Source organism: Meles meles, chromosome 7, assembly GCF_922984935.1.
Source record: "Meles meles chromosome 7, mMelMel3.1 paternal haplotype, whole genome shotgun sequence".
NCBI classification, from domain to species: domain Eukaryota; kingdom Metazoa; phylum Chordata; class Mammalia; order Carnivora; family Mustelidae; genus Meles; species Meles meles.
This window is the reverse complement of record NC_060072.1, coordinates 33,817,182-33,835,603: the sequence shown is the minus strand read 5'-3', so window position 1 is coordinate 33,835,603 and position 18,422 is coordinate 33,817,182. Positions and strand designations below refer to the sequence as shown.

Sequence of the window (18,422 nt, the reverse complement as noted above, 5' to 3'; positions counted from 1 at the left end):
GGTGAACTGAATGGATCTGTGAGTGAATGAGACAGTCACCATTTTGGCTGTGCATTCTTTCCTTCAGATAACCCAGCCAAGTCTCTGGGACAGTTTTCATTCTGGCTTCAACATGGTTTTGTTTTCTGGCCTGATTGTAACAGATAAAGTAAATCTGAAATCCAGAGAAGTTAATCCAGAAGGTCACTCAGTGGAGCTAAATCTTAAAATTCCAGATGCATTGAAAGAATACGACAGGCAGCTAGTGGCTAAAAGCTTAGTCTTTTGTGTCAAAAAAATCTAAGGGATTCAACATTTTTTGATCTGTTCACATAAGACCATCTTGAACATAAATGTTTTTTAGCAATTCGCCTCAGTGTTTTCTCACCACGCACCTGGTTAGAATGTAATTTGGATAACTAGAAGTACAACATACCAAATGACTCCCTCAAGTTTCATTTTTAATTTTTTTTTCCTTTTACCAGCTTAGTCCACATTCAACTTGTTTTAAAAAGGCTTTTTATTTATTTTTTACCTTTATGATCTAAGATTCAGGAGTTGAAAAATAGTGAGAAATGTCCATTTTCTTTCTTTCTCCCTTTCCATACAGAACAACATCCTTTCCAATAAGTATTCAATAAAGGGGGGGGGAGTTTGATAGGATATTCTTCCTTGTAGTTATTTACCAGTCTCCGTTGGCACTATGAAAGCAGTCACGTTACTTCAAGTGATTTCTGCAAGTCTATTCTCAGCCATTATCTAAAAAACAAGACAAATAAATACAAAATAAATTGCACAGTTATTCATAAATACAATAATCGTTGCTATCAAAGATCTTTATAATTAAAAAGTAAATATGAAGATTACCTATCTTAAATAGGTCCATTTTTGAAAACACTTTCCTTCAAAGTATTATGTAGCACTTTTCTCACTGTGTTAAATCATTAGTGATGAAAGAAAACAATATCAGATTATGGTAATGTACAAAAGAATAACATTTTAAACTATTAGTCATGGAAATACAGGTAGAGATTCAGATCACATTATTAGAAATTTAATAATTTTCACATTATCAGAAATTTGCAATTGAAAGAGCTGTGGGGAATTCACTTGGCAAGTTAAACACAAATTTGCAGTTATTATAATTCTAAGAAAATTTAAAGGATCCAGTAGTATTTCAAAAGATATTTTAATCAGTGTTGATAGCTTCTTGAAGAGAGTAATGACTGTGAAGTATTGATGTGCTAACCCATATCCGTAAGTACAATAAAATTAAGCTATGTTGAACATTGACAGATTTTATTTCTTGCCTTGTAGTAACTATCCAATCTGTTTAAGCATAAAACTCAGTAAACTTACAGGTAATGAGTAAATATTTTACTGTATTTTAGAATGATTTTAATAGTCTGGAGATTCAGAACTTTCAAAGTTACAACACTGTCACACGAAAATACATTAACTTTGTCCTGACATTAATTTAATAACCAGTATTTCATAAAATATTAGTTTTAGAGTTCTTAATCAGTTATTTTGAAAATTAGGTGAAATGTCTTTACTTTAAAAGTAAAATTTCTAGTTAACTGGTTATCTAGTTATCTGGCTTGGTTTCAAGTTTTGGATTTTAAATGTCTCTCATATCACAGATGGGACTTACGTTTATCAACATTTTTTTTAAAACAAACTGAGAACTCTCAGTTTATTCTCTGTAGCCCTCTGCTACATGATCATTCTGGACAGACCAACTTTCTATAAAGGCCTAGAAATATCCAATGTTCCAAACTAAGATTATCAAAGGATTGAAGTAAAGTGGAACAAAGTTTCCCAATTTGCCTCTACTTCCTTCTTGGGATTATTCAGGGCATTGAGTCTAAGTATGCACAGTGGGAATAAAAAAAAAAACATGGTTATGAGGTACTAACATGAGATATTAGGGGAAGCCTCCCTTAATTCCATGTGCCCAATCATCCAAGTAAATGCAATTTAAAAAAATTATAAAATATACCACAGTTTTCCAACATATCTAATTATTTAACTGATGTTCTGGTAGCAGAAGTTAATTTTGGATTACTGAAGATATTTGAATTAATAGTTAAAATACATAGCAAGGGAGACTGGGTGCTGAGTCAGTGAAGCAACCAAATTTTGGTTTGCCTTGGGTCATGATCTCAGAGGTGTGAGATCAAGGGGCTCTGTGCTCAGTGTGGAGTCTGTTTGAGATTGTCTCTCCCTCTCCCTTTGCCCCTCTCATTTATGCTCTTTCTCTCAAATAAATAAGTAAAATCTTTTTTAAAAAGTGCATATCAGTCAATTTAGCTTTGTGAGTATATGTATGAAATTTTTAACAGAAAATGTAGGAATTTTTGATTTCTATCATCATCTAAGGAGTGAAGATCCTAGAATCTTAACAATTATGGGCTCTTTTATTTGTGGGTCACACAAATTCATTAAGGCTGAGAGCCATCCACAAACAATACACAGGTGGTTAAGGGATGGACAACTGGACAGAACTGGTGATGAAATACATTTAGCAGTATGAAAAAGCAGAGGGATTTGTTTGTAGTGAGGATCCTGTCCGGAAGTGGAGGAAGCTGCCGGGTACAAGGGGAAAAGAAGCTGGGGAGGAAGTGAGAAAGCAAGAGGCCTAGGGAGGTAGGGAGAGAGAGTGGAGAAAGAGAAAGGCTACATTAGGGTAAGTCAATATTTTAGGGGTGAAAAGCTGAGTCTTGGGATGTAACTGTCCTCTTCTCCCTTTTGTATTCTATACAAAATTTCTCACAAACTGCTTGATGTTTTTAAAATGGATTTTCTTCTGAGAATAAAGGAAAGTGCTGAGCCCTGTTCCAAAGTTGACAAAGGCTAAAACCTATGGATATTCGGGAGATCTACTATGTGCTTTTGCGCATATGTCTGTCATCTATCTATCTACTAACTATCAGAAAAAAGGAGATTGAGAGGGAGAGAAACAAAAGCTAAATATTAAGTGACAGCTTTAAAATTTCTCAGATGAGGGCACCTGGGTGGCACAGTTGGTTAAGTGTCTGACTCTTGGTTTCAGTTCAGGTCATGATCTCAGGGTCCTGGGATTGAGCTGCGTGCCAGGTTCCATACTTAGCACAGAGTCTTCTTGTCTCTCTCCCTCTGCTACTCCCCCTACACTCTCTCTCTCTGGAATAAATAAACTCTTTCAAAAAAAATTCTCAAATGAATACAAAGGAGAATACTTGATTTCTATATTTTGTTATAATCTTCTGAAAAAGGCATGATCCAATTTGAAATTGAGGAATTGAAGTTAAAAAAAAATGTTAGGCCATTATTTTATATTGTACCATGTGGAATATTTGTAGAAAAGTAAATAAGAGGAAAAAGTTAAAAATTAAAAAAAAACAATAAAAGTCTGTATCGGTTAAGGAATGGAAGCTATTAATGTCATAGTGATCATTCTACATAGTAGTTTCAGCTTTGGTCTTGTTTTCATTCTACTGAGATGTCTGTTCACTTAGATGATGATGTTTTCTCTATCCATTTTCTCCCTGAACATCTTATGCTTTTCCCTTATAGTGTTCACCATGATTCAAATTAATATCTGTTGGTATGATTAGTATATATCTCTTTCCTTCTTTGAGCTGAAATCTCCATGAAGATGTACCTAATGTCAAAATAACGTATCTTTCACTTCAGATTTGTCCTTTCCTAATGTTCTGCATTAAAAAAAAAAATGTTACTACCAATCAACTAGGAGCAAACCCCAGAAACCTGAGTCAACATTGATATCATGCCCTCTTTTACCCTTCATATATAGTTTATCACCAAGTCTTACTGATTTTAATTCCTAAATATTCCTTAAGTCAAGATAGTTCTTCCCACTTCATCCCAGCATCACTTTGAACTCTCTCTTTGACTTCTAACTGGTTTGTTTGCATCTGAGCTAGGACGTCCCAGCACCCAAGCAGTTTCTACACCTGCAAGCAGAGTCACCTTTTCAAACTGGAACTCTTTGTGTATCTTCCTTTCCTAAAGTGAAGACTGGCTTCCAGCTCCCCCTTTAGTCAGAGTTCACACCCTGCACTCTCTCAAGTTTGTACTACAGTCACATGAATGATTTTGTTTATACTTGACATGCTACAGCATGACACCAAAGGAATCCCTTTACCGAAAGTGCTTTTCTTTCTCTATTTCACTTTTTTGTCTGCTACTTATCCTTCAGATTTTTGACTCAAGTGGTACTTCCACAGGGAAGATGTCACTGAATTCCCACTTTAGGTCAGTCTTCCATTTTAAAGGTTTCCTAGCACTGTGTGCCTCTTTATTGCAACACTTGTTGGAGTTGAAATTTGCCAATGACTTGTGTGATTAGTTGATTAATGTCTGTCTCCCCCAGTAGAGAAGACTACAAGGAAGAAAAGAAGGTATCAGGTTTTGTAGCTAGTGCAGTCCCTGGCTCCGAAAATATTTGTTGGTTGAATAAATGCACAAACTCAGGTCTATATGTTTTATAGAGAAAGAAGTGATTGGGACACAATACCTGCCAAGTGAAAATTTCCTTTTTAAAAAGGTTTTGAGTCCAAAGATGAAACTATGGGGAAATAATGAATTGTTCAATATAAAATTCCAAAGTTTCTTATGTAGGTAAAAATAGAAAAGTCATAGACATATAGAATAAGAGGTAACAGTGGCTACCTGTGGCTTGAAGAGAATGCTAGCCATCCAGAATGGTTCCTGTTACATTCAGAGGTGAAATGATTTTTTCCCCTTATAGTTTGTTCATAATAACTTTCATTAATCCTTTATAACCTAGTTGAGTCATGACATTTTCTCCAAATCCACCCCAAGTTATGCAGTCTCCATATTGCCAACAGTGTTTGAGTACAACACTCTACAAGAGTGTTTGTATGTGTTTGTGCATTATGGTTACTATGGTTAGGAGATATTTCCTGAGAATGGTCTTTTACTGTAGCTATCAAAATCAGGTAAACAGCTGTTCCAGAGTTGATAAGGCTGGGAAAGTAGATAGCAAGTAGACATTGTTGCCAATGGCTACAACAGTTTGGGGACATCTTAATTATTATATTTTCATACTTTCATACAAAAGCACTTTTGGTAATACCAGGCAGATCAGTTTATAAGATTCATGGCTAGCAATGCTGTTATAGGAAGATGAAGCATAACCAAAAATTATAATATTCAAATAAAATAAAAATTGTTGGATATATAAAAAGGAAGTTCAAAGAGTAAGGGGAGAGAGAATAGTATGGAATAGAGGAAATGGAAAGATAGGAAAAAAGAAGCTAAAATTAGAGGCAGTTGAGAAAAAAAGAAAATAAATATTCATGTCATTAAGAGACTTCATGTCAAATTTAAGAAATAAATGTATGATCACATCCCATCAGTGTAACAATACAATTATATTGCCAAGTACTATAATTATGTCTTGATTAAATTAGTCCTACTCTTCTCGCAAGTACAAAATTAATGACAAAATTCTAGTTGCTAAAGGATCAAATGGTTGAATGATTTGTAAGAGATTTATAGAATATATGACAGTATATTACAAATCTGCAACTCAAAAAAGAGAAGAAACTCAACCTTTTTTATTATTGAAGTTTATCATCTTAATTCAGACACATTTAAAAAATCAAATACTTCATATAGTAAAGCTAAATTAATCCCATATTTTTTCTTTAAGTGCAGTGATGAGATATTGCTTATATGTACAGGTATGCATATACCAATTAAATCTCTTGCACTTTGAATAGATTTAAAATTCCAAGTTTTGTTTTGGTTTGATTATTCCCTGAGATACTTAATGTTCAGGAATCACTTGAGGCATTATAATAAAATTACATGTACCGTTATGCATGGGATTGTGTTCCCCCAAAATTTATATGTTGAAGCCCTGTACCCCAATGAGACTGTATTTGGAGATAGGATCTTTAAGGAGGTAATTATGTTTATTTTTTTATTTTTTTAAAGATTTTATTTATTTATTTGACAGAGAGATCACAAGTAGGCAGGGAGAGAGGGGGAAGCAGGCTTCCTGCCAAGCAGAGAACCCAATGTGGGGCTCGATCCCAGGACCCTGAGATCATGACCTGAGCTGAAGGTGGAGGTCCAAACCATTGAGCCACTCAGGTACCCCAGGAGGTAATTATGTTTAAATGAGGTCATGAAGATTTGACATTAATCCCATAAGAAGAAGAGACACCAGATCTCTATGGGTTGTCCTCAAGCCAAGAAGAGAGGCCTCATCGGAAACCAACCTTCTGGCACGTTGGACTTAGACGTCCAGCCTCCAGATTGTATATTTACCAATATAGGGTCACATTTTATAAAATAAAGCCTATACTGAAGGTATTTAACATATTTTTAAATTAAATATTTTAGTTTCTTTCATGATTCTCTGGTTCTTCTTGCTTTGGAAGTGTTTTTTATTAAATTGTTTTTAAGTATATCCATGAACAACAAATGAATGTTTTCCTTCATTGTCTTTTTTGACAATATCCTTGCAAAAGTGATGAGGAAGAATAACAAGGAACAAGAAAGTTAAGATTTATTAAGTATCTTCTTGGACATTGACTATAGCAACTTCTTTCTAGGTATGCCTCCTCCTGAGGCAAGGGAAACAAAAACAAAAATAAACTGTTGGAACTCCATCAAAATTAAAAGCTTCTGAGCAGTGAGGGAAAAAAAATCAACAAAACTAAAAAAATCAACCTACAGAATGGGAGGAGATACTTGCAAATGACATGATTGATAGAAGGTTAGTATCCAAAATATGAAAAGAACTTAGAAACCTCAACACCAAAAAATGAATAATCTATTTTAAAAAATGGGCAGAAGACATGGATAGACATTTTTCCAGAGAAGACGTGTAGATGGCAACAGACACATGAAAAGATGCACAATATCACTCATCATCAGGGAATTACAAATCAAAACCGCAATGAGATAGTACCTCACACTGTCAGAATGGCTAAAATCAACAACACAAGAAACAAGTGTTGGTGAAGATGTGGGAAATAGGGAACCCTCTTGTACTGTTGGTAGGAATGCAAACTGGTATTGCCACTGTGGAAAGCAGTATGGAGGTTCCTCAAAAAATTAAAAATAGAACTACCCTATGATCTAGCTGTTGCACTACTAGGTATTAACCCGAAGAATACAAGTATACTAATTCAAAGGGATACATACACTCCATTTATAGCATCATTATCTACAATAACTAAATTATGGAAACAGCCCAAGAGTCCACTGACTAATGAATGGATAAAGAAATGGTATATATAGGGGCGCCTGGGTGGCTCAGTGGGTTAAAGCCTCTGCCTTTGGCTCAGGTCATGATGCCAGGGTCCTGGGATCGAGCCCCGCATCGGGCTCTCTGCTTGGCGGGAGCCTGCTTCCTCCTCTCTCTCTGCCTGCCTCTCTGCCTATCTCTGATCTCTCTCCCTGTCAAATAAAAAAAAAAAGAAAAAGAAAAAAAGAAATGGTATATATATATATACAATGGAATATTACTCAGTCAAAAGAAAAAATGAAATCTAACCATGCAATGACATGGATGGAGCTAAGTATTATGCTAAGCTAAATGAGTCAATCAGAGAAAGACAAATAGCATATGATTTCATTCAAATGTGGAATTTAAGAAACAAAACAAACCAGCAAATGGAATAAAAGTGAGAGAGAGGAAAACAAAGAAACAGACTCTTAACTACTAGTAACTGATGGTTACCAGTGGTAACATGGGGGTGGATGGAGGAAATAGGTGATGGGGATTAAGGAGTTCACTTGCTTTAGTGAGCACAGGGTGTTAGATGGAAGTGTTGAATCACTATATTATACTCCTGAAACTAATATTACACTGTATGTTAACTGCCTGGAATGTAAACAAAACTTTTCTTTCTTTCTTTTTTAATTATTATTTTTATTAACATATAATGTATTATTTGCCCTAGGGGTACAGGTCTGTGAATTGTCAGGCTTACACACTTTACAGTACTCACCATAGTACATACCCTCCCCAATGTCCATAACCCAACTATCCTCCCATCCCCCCAACCCCCAGCAACCCTCAGTTTGTTTTGTGAGATTAAGAGTCTCTTATGACCCAGCAATTGCACTACTGGGTATTTACCCTAAAGATACAAACATAGTGATCCAGAGGGGCACATGCACCTGAATGTTTATAGCAGCAATGTCTACAATAGCCAAACTATGGAAAGAACCCAGATGTCCATCAACAGATGAATGGATAAAGAATAAGTGGTATATATACACAATGGAATACTATGCAGCCATCAAAAGAAATGAAATCTTGCCATTTGCGACAACGTGGATGGAACTAGAGGGTATCATGCTTAGTGAAATAAGTCAATCGGAGAAAGACAACTATCATATGATCTCCCTGATATGAGGACGTGGAGATGCAACATGGGGGGTTAGGGGGATAGGAGAAGAATAAATGAAACAAGATGGGATTGGGAGGGAGACAAACCATAAGTGACTCTTAATCTCACAAAACAAACTGAGGGTTGCTGGGGGGAGTGGGGATTGGGAGAGGGGGAGGGGGTTATGGACATTGGGGAGGGTATGTGCTATGGTGAGTGCTGTGAAGTGTGTAAATCTGGCGATTCACAGACCTGTACCCCTGGGGATAAAAATACATTATATGTTTATAAAAAAATAAGAAATAAATAAAAAATTAAAAAGAGTCTCTTATGGTTTATCTCCCTCCCGATCCCATCTTGTTTCATTTTTTTCCTTCTCTAACCCCCAAATCCCCCACTCTGAAAAAACTTTTTGAAAAGAGATTTATTAATTATCTACTATAATCAATGAAGATTTTCCTTAAAAATAAAAAAATGTATTGTATATTAGGGAAATTATTACTGTATTTTGTTCAATGGCAAGGAAAACTGTTTATCTTTCTAATATCTACTATACCAAACAATCCCAAACTAACTTAATAAATGTTTGTTAATGATGGTGATAATACAAAGACTCTAATTCTACCTACCATACCCTTGTTAGCCTTTATAAGAGTTGTTGGAGTAAATAGACAATAAATATTTTTAACTAACTGAAAATCCTAATTAAAATAAAAATCTTTTAATATAGTTGATAGCACTTCAGGTATACTCATCAGGAGTTATTTCAGAACCACATTTTTTTTAATCAGACTTGATAAGAGTCTTTTAGAAACATAATAATGATACTCTCTCCAAAATAAGATTTTTAGTTATGGTTTATAGGGAAATGGTTTACAGATTGAAATAAATATTACCGTATCTACCAAAATTCTGTCTTCTTATCAATCAAAAAAGGCAGCTCTTTTGAAGTTTTCTGTCTGTGTGTTTGCATGTTTTATTTCAATCACTATTACTTAGAAAAGCTTTTCCTAATCTATTATACTGCACACATTCTCCACTTTTATAGCCCAATATGTTGTTACTTTTTAATAATACCTTGTGCACTAGTGTTTAATTTATTGTCAGAATTATTTGTTTATTACAAGCTCAGTTGTAGAATTCTTGAGAACTGATACCATGTCAGTGTAGTGGGTATATAAATATGTGTGTGTGTGTATGTGTATTTATATTTCTATCCATATTTGTGTGTGTATACAGAGATTTACTTCTGACTAACATCCAAAGATTTGACAAAATGGAAAGTTTTAATTACTTACAGCCAGGCAAGAACATCTTTCAGTAATATGGATCATTGGTATCAGAACTTGAGAGCTTGAAGGCCAGATCATATTGAGAAGGCCAGATCTTGAGAGCCATTAACATGTAAATAGCAACTGAAATATGCATATGGACAAGACCACCTAGAAGAAAAGAATAATGCAAGAAAAAGTCACGAAGCATAGTTGTTAAAAAAAACTTGACCACTGAAATCAGAAAATCTACCTTTGAAACCTCTGTTACCTACTAGCTTTGTAAAATTAGCAAAGGTTAGTTGGGGTCCTAGTCTAAGTATTTTTTCAAGGATTAAATGTAAGAATAAAATGTAAAACACTTAGAGGAGTGCCTAACTAAGCATTCAATGTGTACTGACTCCTATTAGACTTCAAGGAACAAAAGGCTAGCAATCATTCTTTAGGGACTCCCAAATTGAAAGATGGAGAAGGATGGCTAGAGAGCTAACAGGTAAAACAGAATATATGGGGTGCCTGGGTGGCTCAGTCATCTAGCATTTGCCTTCCGCTCCGGTCATGATCCTAGGATCCTGGGATCGAGCCCCACATCTGGCTTCTTTCTCAGTGGGAATCCTGCTTCTCCCACTCCCACTCCCCTTGCTTGTGTTCTCTCTCTTGCTGTATCTCTCTCACACACATACATAAATAAAAATCTTAAAAAAAAACCACAGAATATATAATGCTATGAAAGGCAAATGAGAGTATCTCAAGAAGGGAAGTCTCTTGGGCTTCAACTTCTCTCCAAGGTTTATAACTCCAACCTCAAAAAAGTAAATCCATATGAAATAAATGATTGAAAAATGTCTTGAAGTTATTGGACATTCTTTATAAAATATGGTGATTCCTGTAAGATGGGAAGAAATGGGATGACCCCTATTATTACACCAGCCCTATTATTATACCAGGGAAATACCTAGCTGGTGCAGGGAAGGGGAAATCAGGTGGATACAACAGATAACCTGAGTCAAGAAGATAGAACTAAGAGTCTGAGAGGAATAAGGTGGCTAGAATTTACAGGGCAGAGTATTAGAAAGCAGAGAGCTGCTGCAAAGAATCCTGAAGGTTTCTAGAGGCCCTCCTTGGGTACTACAGAGTACTGATAGGCTGGCTTTCCTGAGTAGGAAGCTCATACAGTTGTGGATGATTTATCTGAAAGGATCAGAGCGAACATAATCTGATGCTCACACTGGATGGAAAATAATTCCTTTTATTATTAGCCAGACTGGGAAATCTCATAATCCATGGAACATTAGAAAGAGTACCCAAAAGGGTTTTGCCTGAATAGTGGGAATATTTAGTCCAAAACACTAGTCTGTCTAACATTATTGTCTGGATGCTGGACATACAAAACTAAAAATAACTGTTTCCAACTGATTCAACTTTATCCCAGAACAAATTTCAATCATTTTTATGGGGTAACAAAAATATGTTGCTTCCAGCAAGGTAAAATCCACAATGTTTGGCATCCAATAGAGTGATGAGATGTGCAAAGAAGCAGGAAAATGCAACACATAATGAGGAGAAAAGTCAATCAGCTGAAGTAGACACAGGACTAACACAAATGTCATAATTGGCAGACAAAGATATTAAAACAATTATAATTATGTTACAAACATTTAATAAAGCTAGAGAAGAGTTTGAAATGTTAAGTAGAAATATGGAAGATATAAAAAATACAGGCAAATCAGACCCCGAGATAAAAATTATGCTGTCTGACGTGAAAAATACAATGAATGGGAAAGAGGGTAAATGAGATGCTGGAGAAGAAAAGATCAGTGAATTTGGAAACTAGCAGTTGAAAGTAGATAAACGGAAACACAGAACAAAATACTTGATAATATCTTCTGCGAGTTGTAGAAACACTTAAAGTGGTCTGATACACATACAATTCAAGTCTATGTAGGACAGGAGAGAGGGGAAGAGAAAAAATATTTGAAGAAATAATGGCCCCAAATCTTGCAAATTTCATGAAAATTATAAACCTACATATCAAGAAAGTTCAATGAAACTCAAGTGCAAGAAACATGAAGAAAACTGTAAGGCATATCACAAGCAATTTACTCAAGGCCAGTGATAAAGAGAAAATTTTTAAAAACAACCGGAAGCAGGAAAAAAAGACATCCTAAAGAGGTACAAAGATGATGAAAACAATGAAAGCAAAGAGGCAATAAAGCAGAATCTTGAATGTCATGAAATAAAAAATGAAATAAATAACTATCGACTGAGAATTCTATCAGAGAAAATACCTTTCAAATATGAAGACAAATGTAGACATTTAAAGATAGACAAAAGCTGAAAGAATGCATCAGCAGTAGGTTTGCACGAGACCGTTGATGGGCGTTTTTCAGACAGAAGAAAAAATATAACACATGGAAATATGAATCTTCAGAAAACAATGATGAGTACCAGAGATGGTAACTACGTATAACACTTTTTTCATATTACAAAAGTTTTAAGCTATAATTGATTGTTTAAATAAGAAAAATGTAGTGTAAGTGTTTATTATATATGTAGAATTAATCATATAAGAAAGGACAGGAGAGCAGACACAGAAGAATATTTTTATGCTCTTATAAGCAAAATAGAATTAATCATATAAGAAAGGACAGGAGAGTGGACACAGAAGAATATTTTTATGCTCTTATATGTAAAATGATGTAGCACCACTTAAATGTAGACTGGATGCTGGACATACAATAATGCATAAGATAGACAAAATCCCTTCTCTCATGGAATTCAAGTTAAAAGCAAGGACCCATATTTACTTGTACCAACCCTTTTTTTTTTTTTTTTTTTTTACCAACCTTTTTAAAAGCTAAGTTCTCAAAACTAAAAGATGATTAACATGACAAGAATGAGAAAAACTGATACTGGAACAAGTGATATGGGCAAAAACATGAATTTAATTTTTTATTAATGAAAAGTATTTCCTATTTCTATTTTGGCTTTTATTTATTAGAATGGCCATCATCAAAAAGACGAGATAAATGCTGACATGGGCATGGAAAAAAGAGAACCAGTGTGCACTGTTGGTGGAAATGTCAATTGGTGTGGTCACTATGGGAAAACAGGATGGAGGTTCCTCCAAAGATTAAAAATAGATCAGTTTGGTCCAGAAATTCCATTTCTAGGTATATATCCAGAAAAAAATAAAAGCACTATTCTCAGGACGTATCAATACCCTCATGTTCATTGCAGCACTATTTATAGTAGCTATGATGTGGAAAAAAACCTAGGTGTCCAACAATGGGTGAATGAATTAAATGTGATTTATATACAATGGAAAAACACTCAGCCATAAAAAAGGATATCCTGTCATTTATGACAACATGGATGGACCTTGAGAGCGTTACACGAAGTGTAATAAGTCAAAAAACCACAAATACTTTATGATCTCACTTATATGTGGAATCTAAAGCAAAACTTCATAGGCACTTGTAGAAAACTCAGAAGCAGAGATCATAGAAGCTTACAAAAACAGACTCAGATTTGTGTTGCCAGACACAGAGGGTGGTGGGGGGAGGGGAATTGGGTGAGAGTGGTCAAAAGGTACAAACTTCCAGTTATAAAGTAAGTTCTAGGTATGTAATGTACGGAATGGTAATTGTACTTAATAATACTGTATTATATATTTGAAAGTTGCTAAAAGAGTAGATCTATAAAGTTTCATCACAAGGAAACATTTGTAACTATGTGAGGTGATACATATCAAATAACTTACTATGGTGATTGTTTCCCAGTATATGTATATATTGAATCATTATGTTAAACACCTTAGACTTATACAATGTTATATGTCAATGACATCTCAATAAAACTGAAAAGATGTGGCTTTTAAAAAATCAGAATTTTGCATTTAGGTAGTGGCTATATAAATTGAAAATATATTTGCTTAACTCTGTATCATGTCTTGGTATCACATCTTCTACTCCCTGCCTGAATATAGTAATAAGTATTTAAGGAAATGGGTAGTGTTTTGGCAACTATAATCCATACTTATTTTTAGGATAATGTGGTCTCTATGTGCAGATATACTGCCCAGTGATAAGCTGTTAGGGGTCCAAGATTCTATTTTCCTTGTTTATTCAAATTGTCAGTAGGAGGTCTGGATTTGATGTTCCTTAGAAAAGGTTCAATTCAATAAATAAATTCAATTTATTCCCCTTTTCAGAGAGATAAATCAATTTTTACAGTCATACACAAATGCCGTGAAGACAGCAATACATCTAATTTTCAGAAATAGTAAACAGTAAATAGAACAAGTGGTTTTTATATTTCCTGTATTGATGTTTTAAAATCTCATACAAGTAATACTTGTAGAAGGTGAATTCAGTCAGGTATGTCCCTGAAATCTGTATGACCAGGTAGTTCATGCACTCACTCAAAAAAGTTTACATTTTTGGTACAAGTTACTGATATATAAAAGTCACTAACTTTCTGCTGTGAAGGATACAAAAACAACAGATAGAAAGATAAGCAATACGCTTATTTTCAGCAAACTCATAATGTCCTGGGGTTGTTGAGAAGTCTCCACAGTAAACTATAATGAAAGGTCAGAAGGAAGTAATGGCAATAAAAAAGGTATAACCAATAATTTAGAAAAGCCAGTGTGTACCAGTGGATTCAAAGATGACTTCATACTGTGGATAGTATTTGCATTGGACTATGATAGGTTAACCATGAACAGGCAGAGGCCATGAAGTACATTAAGGCTGAAAGAGAAAATGATGTAATTTAGGGAAGATATTTGAGGGAGAGTATTTAGATTCTATGTAGGTGAATATAAATGGTTTAAAATGTCTGAACTTATCTACAACATCACGGTTTACGAAAAACAGGCAAACGTTTTCTTTTTTTTTAACACTTTTTTTTTAACAGACTTTTTTTTTAACAGACAATCTGTTAAAAAAAATAACAGCTGACCATGGAGCATAGATCTGATTGAAACCCTCTCATATCACTTGACTGCTCAGGCAAGTCCAGCATTAAAATACCAGAGAAACTGTAAGCAGATCATTAGAGAAAAATAGACATTTTCCCCCATGATCTTTATTCCATGAATAAATGACTTGGGAAACACTACTTAAATAAGACCTTGGTCTCTAAAAATATATCTCACAGGAAGTATTTCCCTAATGTCATATTTTCTAAAATAAGAGACTCCTATGACATTGCCACCAAATCTGTCATAGAAGTCTTCACCAATGAATGGCAAGCACTAAGTGGAGTGATCAAATTTAAAAGTTAACAAGAGCATGTCTCTTTAAAAGCTATTTCATACCTTTCCCCTTAAATTTTGTACCATTCTCCTATCAGCTGATAACACTCCTCCTCTTTTGGAGTATTATAAAATAGAAATTATTGAATAGGACTTTCCTTATTTTTCCATCAGCAGCTCTATAGACTTATTTGTACCTGACCCAGTCTTGTTTAAACTCCCATCACTTGTAAGTGTCACTACTGGTAACAAAGACTAATATCCCCATTTATGGCATGTATCCCATTGCCTCTCACCTGTCAAGAATTTTTTTCATTGTTATAGTCTTTTTCTCCTGAGCCTTCAAGTTATCCTTCTAGTCAATTATTCTGATTAACATTCAACCAACCTCTCATATCACCTCCCATTAAAAAATGGTACAGAAACCCTACCGTTTCTCTGCTCCCCTGAATTTCTAAACTCCTTAAAAAACAAGGGTCTAAAAAAAAACATATGGCAGACTTATTTCCTAATTGCCTATCACCCTTCAATCCTCCAATCCAGCCTCTAACACAATCTCCATATTGTCAAAGGCAATGAACACTTTGATCAGTACTCATCATGGTTGTTTGCTCCTGCCTATAAACACTTCTTTCCCCATGTATTTAGGACATGCATCTGCCCTCCCCATTCCCATCCCAAGCCAAGCTTCTCTTCTTTTTCTTTCCTGCTACACCTTCCTGGGATCCTTCAGTAGCTCCTTTTGTCAATATATCTCTGCTCATGGCCCAGGGACAAGTGGACAGTAGGCAGTTCTGCTATCATAATTGCTCTCCTAATAACCAGGGTGATAAAATGCCTAAAATTTTAATGAGGATACATGATCGTGCCTACTTACCAGTCTAGGCAAGGCTATACTTCATATCACCTGGAAGCCAGATGAATTATTTAGTTGTAGATCATATTTTCTCAAATTCAGGGATTATTCACTCATTTTTTCATTCAATATATATTATTTAGTACCTGCATGTGTCAGCATTGTTAGAGATACTGTTGTTTCTAAGATTTTTATTACCAGAACAGCTCATCTTTATTTCTGGTAGGAAGTATGATGGGGACTGATTTTGAAGGTTCAACTGTATTTTTCATTCCAAATAGTAGTCTTTTTAAAATAAAATCAAGTGTCCCATAGATCCCGAGGGTAAAACAGTGAACAAGAGTGACAAGATACCTGCCTTCATGGAACATGAGAAGGTAAATGTGGGGTGAGGGAGCTGGCTTTATTATATAGAATTAATGGCATTATGCATGTCAATTAAAAATTGGGCTTTCATCAATTCATAAGACTCTAAACTCTCCAAAATAAACTCTGTTTTTGCCTAGAAATATGTGCAAAAACCAGATCTACCTAATGTTGCTGTTTCCCCACACCTCAAGAAATTCTTGTAATCAAAAATGAAGGGAAAACCCTTCTTCATTTTAAAATCTACTCTTACACAGACTTGAAAAGACTAGAACCCAATGGTTGAAGGTAAGTATCAATGGGATACTTGATTTTATTTAAAAACTACTATCTGGAATGAAAAATGCAGTTCAGCCTTGAAGATCAGCACCCCCCCAACACATTTCTTCCCCAAAATAGAGATGAGTCAGTCTGATAATAAGAAACTTAGAAATAATTTGCATCAAATAAATGCCAGGACCCCAATTACAGAGTGTCTGTTAAAGCAGGTTATAAAAGTATATAAGAAGTATGATGTTGCTTTGCCTGGTTTCTTGGCACTGTGGAGTGTCTTACCCCCATGTCTATCTGGGCTTGTGACATACATATGAATGACCTGATTTGTTTCTAATCAAAAGATGCTACAAATTTTGGGAGGGGGGAAGCAAAGCAAGATTTATTGAGTGATAGTTCAAAGCTCCTGAGAAGGGAGGGGACCCGAGACAGTGGCCCACCATTAATTTTTTTGTTATGGTTTATTTATTTATTTGAGAGAGAGAGCATGAGTGGGAGGGGGAGAAAGAATCTCCAGCAAATTCCGTATTGAGCATGACCCTGGCAGGGCCTCTATCCCAGGATCCTGTGATCACAACCTGACCCAAAACTGAGCTAGAAAATCCATCGACTGCACCACCCGGGAGCCCCAGTTACTAATTTTAATAAGCTAAAATATCAGCACAAAATTAAAAAAGCTTTTCTTAGTGTGAACGTAGCTGGACCTCTTCACCTTTCTCCGCCTCTCTTTTTTCATTGATAAAATAATGACTAGTAATGTCCATTCTGACTCATCAGATTGTCTTGAGAGAATTATAGGATAAGCATTAAACTTATGAGTTCTTGTTAAATCACAGAATACATTAAGATATGTCTTATAATTATTACCATTTCTATTATAATAATATTAGCAGTAATATTGCATGTGTTCCAGATTGTATTTACTTAAAGGATTTCATTTATTTTTTTCCTTTTAAATTATGCTTTATTTTTGTTTTTACATATACTTGGAAACTTCCATATTCATTATTATAAGACATCTTGAATGTTGAACATTTAAGTCATTGAGAATAGCTAATTTGAGCATGCATATGCTATGGAAAGTGAATGTTTATTCTATACACCTATTTGATTGAAATTTTGACTAGAAGTTGTCCTTATAGTCAAATTAGATAGCCCTAGTTTAAATGGTGCTAGATCTCTTTAAAAGATGTTTTTGTGAATTTGACAAATAGCAATTACAGAGTGAGCACACCAACCGTGATAAATATTCTGGTTTCAGCCTGTCAAAAACTAACCGAAGACTGAGAGGAAACGCATGATAGGAAACATCTGTTGCCTTTTCAGGCCTGCTGAGAGATGATGAGGATACACCTTTTGACAGTAAATAAATAAATAAATCATAAAGTAAAATTCTAAAAGTCAGGGTATTTTTTTTTTCCCCTCACATTACTTTGTTGAACTAAAGAGCGGCTCTGTAATGTAAAATACGAGACAGATATTTCCCAACGGTTAGTACACATTTTAAAAGCTTTGAATAATTCTATCTCCATTATCTTAATGAAAGACATTAATGAACAACTTAAAATAGAATTTTAATTTAGAGGCAAACAAAAAAAAATTGCCAAGGCATATCTATGAGGAAAAAGATTCTAACCCAGTGTCTGGTGACTTTTTTTTAATCTTTAGTAGTGGAAAATCTTTCATTTATAAGGTAAACTTAGGCATTGAAAGATAGTTTTACTGGAAGTTCGGTTACTTTTAGGTATTCAGTATTAAAACAGAAAATTACATGTAATTGCTCTGTATTCAAATTAACAAAGGTGGTAACTGTGAACTCATTCTTTTCTCCCCCAAACAAGTTCAAGTGCTGATGGTTTTCCTTCACACACCACCCCTTGTCTTTTGTACCATCACTGGCTTTCTGAGTAGCCAGCGTTTCTTTTTGGTGGGAGATGCAGGGGTGGGGTGGGAGGGCTCTAAGACATTGACAGAAGAGGTCAAGCACATCAGTGTTTCCCACAAGGTAGGACTGGGCATTGAAGTCCTTTCTGCTT

General features: G+C 35.0%; 1 long non-coding RNA gene across 1 annotated transcript in view; it reads right to left on the bottom strand.

Moving 5' to 3' along the window:
• Positions 1 to 493: 493 nt before the first annotated feature.
• Positions 494 to 18,422, bottom strand: part of LOC123947611 — a 35,851-nt gene continuing 17,922 nt past the window's right edge. The window contains exons 3-4 of the long non-coding RNA XR_006819772.1: positions 9,659 to 9,802; positions 494 to 738 (exon numbers count right to left, since the gene is read on the bottom strand). This is a non-coding gene — a long non-coding RNA (uncharacterized LOC123947611). The remainder of the gene's footprint in view (positions 739 to 9,658; positions 9,803 to 18,422) is intronic.